Raw genomic sequence first — 11,375 nt, forward strand, 5'->3', positions numbered from 1 at the left:
GCAAACTCTCGGAATTATGTATTAGTTTTGGGTTACAGTGAAATCATTAAATTTCGTGGGCATGAAATTTCGTGGTTTTGGTCAAAACGGCAATTTCGTGGGGATTTGAATTCGTGGATTTCAATTTTTGAACATAAAATGAATGGGAATTTTACTTGTTTGTTTGGATTAAATTTCGTGGATTGACATAACCATGAAATCCACGAAAATTAGTAACCCACGAATATTAATGATTTCACAGTAAACGCCGTTTTTAAACAGTATTTCAGTTATATGACGGCGGGCAGTTAAAACCCAACCAGTGCTTCTGGATTCTGTACCAGTGCAAACCTGTTCTTCGCAATTAACTGCCAACTTCCCCACATGAATTACAGGTGTGTATGTACAATGACGAGATAAAACCAAACAATCACGAACTTGCAAATGTTGACCATTTAAAAATAAACCTTAAAATGCTAATTCTTACAAGATTAATATTGTTCATAATCATTCGTCCTCCGCCTCTGATTCAAGTGAGGAAGTTGGTAGTTACTTGCGGAGATCAGGTTTGTACTGGTACAGAATCCAGGAACACTGGTTAGGTTAATTGCACGCCGTTACATAACTGAAATACTGTTGAAAAACAGCGTTAAACCCAAAACAAAAAATCTATGCTCTTAAAGTACTTCAGTGGCAAGTGGCTAGTCTAGACTGATAATAAAGATATTTCTATATTTTTGTCTAATTCCATTTCATAGAGACAAAAGCCTGTCTGTTCTAGAGATTGTCTTTGAGGAATGATGTTAAATGACATTAGACTTAGGATAAAGACTGGCTCAGTACACTACATTAAATCATAAAAGTGTAAGTCTAGGAGCTAGTCTACTATGTGACAGAAAATGCGCCCAGGAAATCAGTATTAATATATGGAATCATAATGTCCATGCAATCTATCTGTATAAAAGTATTCCGCTTTAGCACATTTTATTACCTCTCATGAACAGACTCATTCAATTATATTACCTTGATTGTTTAAGAGCGTTTTATAATGCTTCAAGAAGAATCATTCTATAAAATTAGGTTACCTTTTTTCACATAATGTATATGTAGCAGTGCTAGAACACGCAGTATCTGCCCACTTCCTGTTACGCCCCTCGCCAAACATTACACAATTTTGAGCGGTTGTGTTATCGGGCTCACCGTTACCCCAGTCACTGAAGGTGGATATAGGTTGCCCAGAAAGTCTCCATTCCCAAATGCCTTCCTCACGTATGTCTGTCAGTCCATGCCAGATTTTATATCCTGTAAGACTAGAGAGAATTAACCCTTACCCTGCTAAATTTCTATAATGAACTTGATCCATTAACTGTTAAAAGGGGTGCTTACCAAAAAGATACAGACTGAATGATGAACAGTGCAGATCATGTTGAGACTGCACGGATGTGCAGGCTGATCATGATCTACACTGGTTGCAAAGGCAGAATCAATCGTGTTCAGCATGGTAATGTTAATACGAACATTTTGTTGTTTTACCACAGTCGTTTACAATTTTTGTCAATGAGAGTAACACACAGACAAACTGTGTGGAATAACGTATGTGTGGAATAGATAATTTAACGAAACGTTACTCCCTACAATCTGTGCATGTAAAAGTACAATCAGGTCTGCGTATATGAGTGTAAACTAACATAGAACACACTCTTGTCAGCGTATGTGACTGTACATCTTACATAGACCAAATGTATACTTACATAGAACATCGTATCTTTGTATGTACATGAAAACTGACATAGATCAAAATAGTGTTTGTGTTTGTTTGAGTGTGAGTCTGCACTAACCTAATCAAGTTAACACTTACACATCAAGTGACGGGTTTGAACGGCTGATAATACTTAGAATGCAATGCCGAGTTATCATGCAACTAATACAACAGCTTTCAATTAATACTTGTTTGACAATCTTCTTTGTTACCAGAACAATAAAGTGAATTCAAAATTGATCCCGCCCAGGTTTATTGATATTTCACATCAGATCAATTCCAGCAGGAATATACGTACAATTTTTTGTGGAGCTTCTAGGCCTGGTGTTCCTAAGACGCCATAAAGTATTGCACAACACTCGGACCTTCCCAAATGGCGTCATTAAAGTTATTGTGAAACGGATTTATTATAAGTAATGACATACAACCCTGCCTTAGCAACGGACCGCTGCATGCCTGGTACCCATAGTACATCAATGTAGCGATTGCACCACCGTTTTATCATTTACTCAAGACCTCGCCTTATAATAAATTATAACTGCCTGCAGCCCCTATGACATCACAACAGACTTCCATAGACACATAGCCCAATCTTTCTTTTATTGCACTACAGGGTCGTATTTTTTTTATTTGTGTTCGGGTTTAACGTCGTTTTCAACAATTTTTAAGTCATATAAACGACGGTGTCTTCATCTTCTGATATATGCCCAACTTTACAGAGAAGTTCTATGCAATAAATAAAGTAATTTCAGTCTCTTTTTTTTCATTTTAATAAACTCTTCCCGTAGTTGTATTTCCAAAAGCACAAAGATGTATACTGCATTAACAAGAATAATCAAAGCACTGAAAGTACAGAAAGACTAGCGATCACAACTGTGTGGCAATGATAAGTTTGCAACATCTGAAAGGTTAAGGATTTTCCTTATGAAACTAAGGCGAACATTTTTGGGAACTGTTAAGAAGAATAATCTTAATACATTAGACAGTGGTAGTGTAAGGATATTACTGACTATGTGTCGTGGAAAAACTTTGCAGTTGACACAATCAGTGAGACAAGTAATTTCCACTCAGGAATTTTAAAAACACAAGTATTTATACCAACAGGAACAGCCACATTCTAAGAACGCAGTCCCCCAGCTTCAATACTACAACAATGTAAATAAGTATGTGTACAGGAGAGGCATACACATAAAAAAATATATAAAGTAAAACATATAGACAACGAAGAAGACAAAACAAACAAGCAAGACTTTTTCCAAGCAATAAAGTCTCTCATAGAAAAGGACATTTGTTATATTTGAAATTAACAAAGGCTTTTTCTTTTACGACTGATTGACAGACAGACAGGTCGAATGGACGGAAAAAGGGACAAAAAATCATCTGTATATTCTATTGCTTTCTATCTATGTCCCAGGTTTCATGAAAACATTACATCGCTTGCACATTTAAACTTATAACAGAATCCGCCATTGTGGCAGACAGAAGGACCGACAGATGACTGTATGGCTGGACAAATGACGAAAATAAAGTGATTCGCATGTACTCTACAAATATATATTGTTTTTCTACCTTTTTCGCATTTTTTTGTTCCCATACAAACAGAATAAAAAGACGGGCATTTTCTCAATATTGCTCGTCATGTAATTTTTTTAAGTTTTCGTATGATCCCACTTTACAACTTTTCGTCATATAGGGGATTATTACTTGCATTATGCAAACATATTTTTATCAAAGCAATAAGATATATCATTGGCGTATTCTCAAGGTTGACCTTTATCCATGCACTTAGTTTCATGAATATATCATGTACTTTTTGAGTATCGTAGGTCCATACATTGCGTAACCGACGAACAGACAGTCGGGGCGGGGACGCAACCCATATGTCCTTTCTGATGAAACATTGCTAGGAACAAAGTCGTGCAATACATTGGAACGGTCAGTGGTAAGCAACACGGGCGAATTTTAGTCAGTTGAAGACGTGCTGTACACCTAACCTCCTTTTTAAGCCCCCTCCTCACCATGTTCCAGTCTAGGACTTTAGCGTAATGTCATATGTTTTGTTATTGTAAAAATAGATCATTTATGTATATATCGTCATCTTGAAAACTATCGAAAAGATTATAAAATGGCTTACATTGTTAAAGTTGTAACGGATATAATACTCAGACAAGATAATGATGTATTGCAAAGCCATACAAGGTCTTCTACTAGATAGGAACATTGCAAAAAAAGTAATGAGAAACACAAGGAAGGATGTTGCCAAATTAAACCTGCGACTATTGCTAAACTCCCCGTTTTTGCTCTTGAATATTGATCATGAATCTGCAGTTTAGATTGTGCTCATTCCACAGAATATACTAGTATTTTTAAAAGTTCAGATAAAGAATGCAAAAGGTAAATTAAGTCACCTTTAAGATATTTAAAGAAACTCGCTGCATCCATTCATGATTTTTGTAATGATATTTTACATTTTAAATTTTAGGGACATAATATCAGAAATATCATATTAATATCATATTATCTAATTGTTTCAATATGACGTGAGACACATAAAACAGGTTGAATATTACTGTGAAATCATTTAAATTCGCTGGCATGAAATTTCGGGCAAACGTGAAAAAGGACTGTTTCGCGCGGGCTTTAATTGGCGCATTTTCAATTTTAGAAATGAAAAAATAAAATAAAAAGATAATAATAGAAATACGCGAAAATTCGTCCTACGCGAAAAAAAAATGATTTCACAGTAATTGTATTTTATCGTATACCAATTTTTGGCACAGGGTTACTAGATTAACTATTCTTTACGTTTTATGGTATACCAAAGTACAGTCGTTATTTTTTCTTGGGAAGATAGTGATAATTGTGAAATAAGAATTAAAAATATCAACGCCTGAACTTTCGGTACTTTGTTCTGTTTTTGTCTTGGACATATTTCGGACATAAATCATGGTCGGATTAATCCACAAGGATGCAAACATCACTCATTCTGCCCTTATAAACCTCCATATCTAAAGACAATAGCGTGTTATTCTCTATGTATTCGCCGCAATCCTGTACGTTTCTGGTAAAATTAGACCAGAAAGACTAGTTTAGCTGTCAGGAATAACTTTCTTTGAAGTAGCTTGTGCACGTATTTCTTGAAAGATAAATTGGTCGAGTCTGAAGATAGTTTTATGGGTATATGACTTAGCACTTTAGCACTTAGTATAATTCCATAGGGAAATTCGAAATAGTCGGTATGGTATGATTATAATCATGACAGTGGTTTAAACATTAAATTATGTAAATATACTGTCTGTATCTACATATCAAAAACAAGTTTGCTGTTTGAGGCTGACAGGATATGAAACTAATGTGCTGCTGTAATAAATGAGAAGTCGGTGATGGGAAACTAATTATTTTGTCTGATAAACTCGTACAAGATCGCAATAGATGATGCTATTTGTTTATACGTCGATTTCAGTTTTACGAGGATTTTAATTATCCTGGCCACTCATTGCATGTATGCCATAGTCTTATTTGCTGTTCATGATAAAATGTGACACATGACATTACAATGATATGCCACTTAAGGTTTAATATTTTAATATTGCTAACAGGTAAAACTTAAAACATGAAATAGATATGATCATTATTTTCCATCGTCAAAGAAAATTGTTTTGAGCTGTTTACCTTTGTGTATTGACTTTGCATGCAACAACAAACTTCTAAATTGAATTAGATTCGCATAAAAAATACAGAGAATATTCTACCGCAAACGATTCTTTGAAGATCCATATAGTTTTACACAACTCACGTCAATTGCAAATGAAAACAATTTATTTATTTATTTATTTGGGTTTTACGGCGCACCAACACAGGTTATATGGCGCCAAACAGGATTACAAATTTTGGTTTCACATCTCATTTACATCGAAATAAAAACTTGAGGTATGGAATCAAAATTTGCATACCTGCTGGAATCACAGAGTTACAGCAAAACCAAGTGTTAAGACCCTATTAGTCGCCTCTTACGATCATGCAAGGGTAAGGCAGTGGTTCCAATTCTTTTCATACATAGATCGTCCCAGAACCACATTAAGGGATATGGATGACCCTTCGAATTTTTCAAATATTATATACTGAAAGGTTTTAAACGTAAACATGTAATTTACCCTCAAATGTTATTTCTTTTAGAAAAGAAATGTTTTACGAAACGCCATCATAAAGTTTCATTCAGTGGGAGACGCAAGTATCTATGTGATACAGTTCAAACGTATTTATTATCTTTTTGTAAAATTATATAAAATGTTTATAGGGTATGAAAGCCAGCCAAGATGTTTGTTTTTTATAGTACAAAATAAAACAAATATTGAAGATTATATTCTTAGTTGGGTTAGCAAAGTTGTAAATACGTAACAAAATTATCTGTACATATTCCTGTATATCTAAACTTTAACGAAATCTATTGCAGTTGATTCTGTTTTATATTTTCGTATTTTAATGGTTGGTTTTATAACACGTTTTGCTAACTAATTGAGCACAAGAAAACATCATTTTATACTGTGTATTCTCCAGTTCTAGAAATTGATATGTTTGCATATAATATGAGTCCAAACGTTATCATTATGGAACGTCTTGTCGTTCGAATCAATGCATTGAGCGGTATCCACTTACAGATAGTCCATTAGTTCCATTGCCTAAAATTGCTTCATGGATTCACTAGATAGATTTAAATCCCGAACATTTCCAGGATGTTCTAGCATCTCATAATGTGAAACTGTCAAAGAAGCTAATAGTATGGATATAAATCCACACTGCTCCGAACGCTACCAACGTTACCGAAAATGGAAAAGACATAAGCTCTCAATATAGAAAAAAATGAAATACAGTATAATTATCGAGTAAGGCTCAACATCAAATATTTTTCATAACAATACAAAAATAAAGCTGCGACATGTGTGGTATGATATCACTTTGAATACCTTTGTCTGCTCTAAAACTTGACATAGATATTGTAAAACATTTAAAGTGACTTAGACTGTCACATTTCATCACACATTGAATATAATCAATTACCTGATAAAGGTTGACTGAGAAAATAGTCTTTCAGGAACGTGTTTTCCTCAGACGTCTCTGCTTGAACAACATGTGCGTTGTTTTCCTCACAATATGCCTATAGCAACAATATAACATAATATTATGAGTAACACACAACACTAAGAAAACAAAACTTAAAATAACAAAATTCTGTTGCCGAACATCATGGATAATTATATGTATATCTCTTGTTTGTTGAAGAAGAAGGGGATATAGAATAAAATATTGAACAAAACAATTACATCGTAGGATAAATGGAGCATCGAGACCGAACATCCGGTCATATTAGCCAGACAAGTTAAAAAGGCGTACAATGTTGACACTTGAAAGTACATAAATATTATCTGTAACCGTTTAATACTTATTCACAAAATCTCTTATGACCAAGAACGTTTTAATAAGTCAAAGATATTATCACACTCTTTAAACATCATTACCACAGCTTCTTCGAACGTTAAGCCTGTTGGTCCTGTAAAGTAACACGAATCTCCTCGTTTGATGGTTGCACCATCAGTAACTGTCAAAACAAAAAGAAGAGCCTGAGACGGTTAAACGTTAATTTAGTGCTTACTAATGAATTAGCAGTTTAAAAGCGTGCACTATATCCCGCAAGCAAACAGTCAATACAGGAAAGTCAAATATTTCTACTACTACAGTATTTAAAGGCGGTTTTGTGTGCATGAGAGGTCACCTAAAGATCTTTCTAAAGTAGTGTAGGTGGTTATCTGAGGTGCAAGAAAATCGAGGGTGATAATCTCAAATCATGGTGCCTTCCGAGAAATCCAAGATGGCCGCCAGCAAGGCCGTCAAAATTTTCAGTTGCAGAAAACTCCATATATTTGCCAATGCTGTACACACTGTGTGATTGAAATGAACTTTTAATGGCTCAATTTAACTTATCATCCGACAAATATCACAGTTGTTGAATAATACACAATTTTTCATCATGGAAACGGTAAAAATATTGAAACAATCAGCAATTTTTTGGGGCGCATCAGTCTTCAATGTTTGGACCAACTACGAGAATAATGCCACGTACATTTCAGGTAAGTCTTTTAGTTATTTTTAGTATGATCTTCCATTTTAATCCATTAAATACTAACAAGATATAGCTTACCAAAAGGTTCCTTCTAGCGCATATAATATACTGGTATTCTTTTGAAGGGACATTGTTTTAGCATAATGTTACAAATGTTTAATAATGCAATGAGAAAAAATATGTTCTGTGAGCTAATCTAAGTATTAACAGTTTTATCATAAACCAAAGTTGTTTTTTTTAAATATAATATTTCACTTCCGGATATTTTCATCACGCGACTACACCAGCGAGTACCTGCACACTTAACACAAAGAAATTTCATACATGCATTTACGATTCGATAAAAAAAATCAGGAAGAGTAAAAAGTACGCTAAAGAAAGCAACGTTAGAAGCTAAAAAAATCACGTGACCAGGGACAATTTCATTACGTAAATGTTTTTGGCGGGAGTCTATTTTTAGATGATGTATATTCATTTCATTAATCTCGATTCTTTACTATGATATATTCAATCGAGGAGTTACATGATTTAAACTTTATTATTGTGTCTTGTTGTTCTGTTATTTTACGTAGTTGTATTGCCCTAAAGACTGAAATAAAGATTGATTATGCGTAAACACATATTGGGCTAGAGGCTATTTAATGAATATGCATGAGTCCAAGATGGCGGCGCCCTACGGGAAATCGGATTCCTTTGACGATACCCTTGTATCCATTACATGCTCAGTCAAGTGTGACATGTTCACCATAAGTGTTCCTTCCCTTGAGAAGGAACAATAAGAAAATTGCACCACAATCTCCCATGTACCTATCAATACAAATTTATTTAGTGTAAGTCCAGTTTACATTAATTTTGCAATGCTTGACTGTCCCTAAAATGTACATTCATGATGATCGTATGCAAGAAATTTCATTTGAATGATCCATTTGAAGCTGTGGAAGAAATTGGATCCAATAACTCTAAGGTGCAAAGTGTACACTTTTGTTTAAGGAGGTAGGTTACCTAAACATTTGTGTGTGCGCATGTCCAACCGAAAGCTAACGTGACGATTTACGACGACGTTTACGACAAACTAAATGTGTTTGTATATCCATTCTTCTGAAAAGAAATCGTGGATTTGTCTCCGATCTGATGCTTAATGGTTTAATAATGCAGAAATGATGAATAAATTGCCGCAGAAACGCTTCAAAACATTGTTGCCTTAAAATGACGTCATGACGTAACGTGTCAGTTACCGCGCAAAATTAATAGCTTTTATTTTGAAAGTACGTAATTTTGTGCATTTTCTTTATTTGAGCTATTGTTTAAACAGCCATTATTTACTGAGTCTTTCGCTCTGAATAATTATAATATTTTGCTTCTTTTATGAAGTTATATTGAAATGTTATGCGGAATGTAAGAAAATGGATGATGGTAACTGATGTTATAGGGAATATAGCTGGGTGAAAGGTTACCTATTGCGGTCATTTTCAAAAGGAAATTGGGCAGTTTGATTTGTAATACCTATTTTTCAGTTTCCGTTGATAATTTGTTACTTATATACTAAAACTAAGCTGTAGAATTGTTCAAATTTCAGTAGAAAATTGTGATTTCTTAAATTAAATTGATGTTACCATGGAAACGAAGCCCGTGACCTATATATCTAAATGCAAAATTCAAAAGCGTTGACACTGGTCTATTTAAGGAACACAGCTTTGGCTTTTTATTTGCATTTCAACAACATCCATGAGAAAAATAACAGCATGCAGAACGATTTTTCCATAAAAAATGTCAGACAAGGGGTACTGCTAAAAGTATTTTAAGCTGTGAAATTTGTTTAAAAAATGCAGATAACGCGAAAATATTACTTACGTTAGAAATAAGACGTTTTAAAGCTACATTAACAAGAAAGGTGATTTTATTTAATATTTTTTTATAAGAAATTACGATTAAAAGCAAGATATCAGCTATTTTAAACATCTCTGTTGCCATGGTTACTTTAAACGTTCAGAAAAATAGAGTACCATGTAAAGTGCTTGGTATTTTGCTAATAATTTTACCAAAATAATCCATGTTGATCATGAACAGAATGGCACTAAAGCCGTCGAAAAGTCCGTTTTCATACATAGTTGTTTAAAAATGGGAGAAAATGCGTTACCATGGAAACACGAGCCCCGCGACATATACATTTTAAGCTTATATCCTTTCCGCAGCCTTAACGTACTAAAACGTATAAGCGTCTGATGGCCCTTTCACACTTCCGTAGAAACAACATTTATTACACGAAACTTATTTTGAAAATATTTCTGAAATGTCTAGGTCTGCAGCTCTCAAATACGGTTATATCTTACATCTGAGGCATATACTGACACTCTCAGACAACATCAAAAATGACATTTTGAGCGATTTGATGAAGTTCCAAAATTATCGATGTACCCTTCGTCCGTTACGGATCCCTGTGGGATTTCTGTTTATCCAGAGCTCAAATATTTTTTCATAGATTAAAAGCTGACATGCTGTACTAAAGCCCAGGTTATTTCAATTCGTAATAAAGTGTTGAAAATTGGCTCCCCAAAAGTCCACGCGCATACATTTAGACGGGGTGACCCCTGCGCGTGACCCCTGACTATCTACGAATCAAAATGCGGCTTTCGTTTTCAAGTTCAGCATTTCTACTTTCATTTTATTTACTTCCGGAGATAGCTGAAGGTCGAGTGACGTCATTTTCTGTGTTGTCAGAAACATACATGTACCTGGCGAGATTGCATAAATATGTGCTGGCCGTCCTAAGGATATGAGAAAGCTAACGTGCATACTAGTAACATTATCAATTATCCAGACTTCTACGGATAACTATGAAACCAAAATGCACTGAAAAGTGTTAAATATCCGTATTTTCCTTCTTCTTTCACTATAAAATACCTTTTGAGGGTCATGTACTTCAGACCTGGATAAAAATTATACCTGAAGGGACAAAGATGACCGAAATTGAGATTGTAGCAGTTAAAACATTAAATTACACGAAATACAAAAAAAAATTGCTGCGGTTCATTTAATTTGAATTTACCCTGGTAACAAGGTAACCTACCTTCTTAAGCCTATTGGGCGTTACACTCAAGTGCTTGGACTGACCCTGAAAAAATATCTCATACACATCAACACTACGTATAAAGTCTCATTGGAAGTCCTTTTAAATTTCCCCCACAAACCTTTTCAAATAGTCTTACCGACGGACGGAGCAACTGGAATACTCCTATATATTTTTTGCGATAGTATAAATAGCATTCATTTGTTAAAATTTGAAATTTATCAGAAATCCTTTGAAAATAGAATGTAAGCAAGAAAATCAATGTCAGGCTCGGTTTGAATGAGTCTGTTTGTGAGAGATAATGCAATGAACAATACCCTCACGCACCCTAACGGCTGAATACAATTTAGTGAACGGACTACATGCCCCAAAAAAGACCAGAAATTATAACAACACTGAATCCAACTACGGGGATACTTTTACAGCCGCCACAAGGCCGCTGTGATAGTTAA

Source organism: Mercenaria mercenaria, chromosome 6, assembly GCF_021730395.1.
Source record: "Mercenaria mercenaria strain notata chromosome 6, MADL_Memer_1, whole genome shotgun sequence".
Taxonomy (NCBI): Eukaryota; Metazoa; Mollusca; class Bivalvia; order Venerida; family Veneridae; genus Mercenaria; species Mercenaria mercenaria.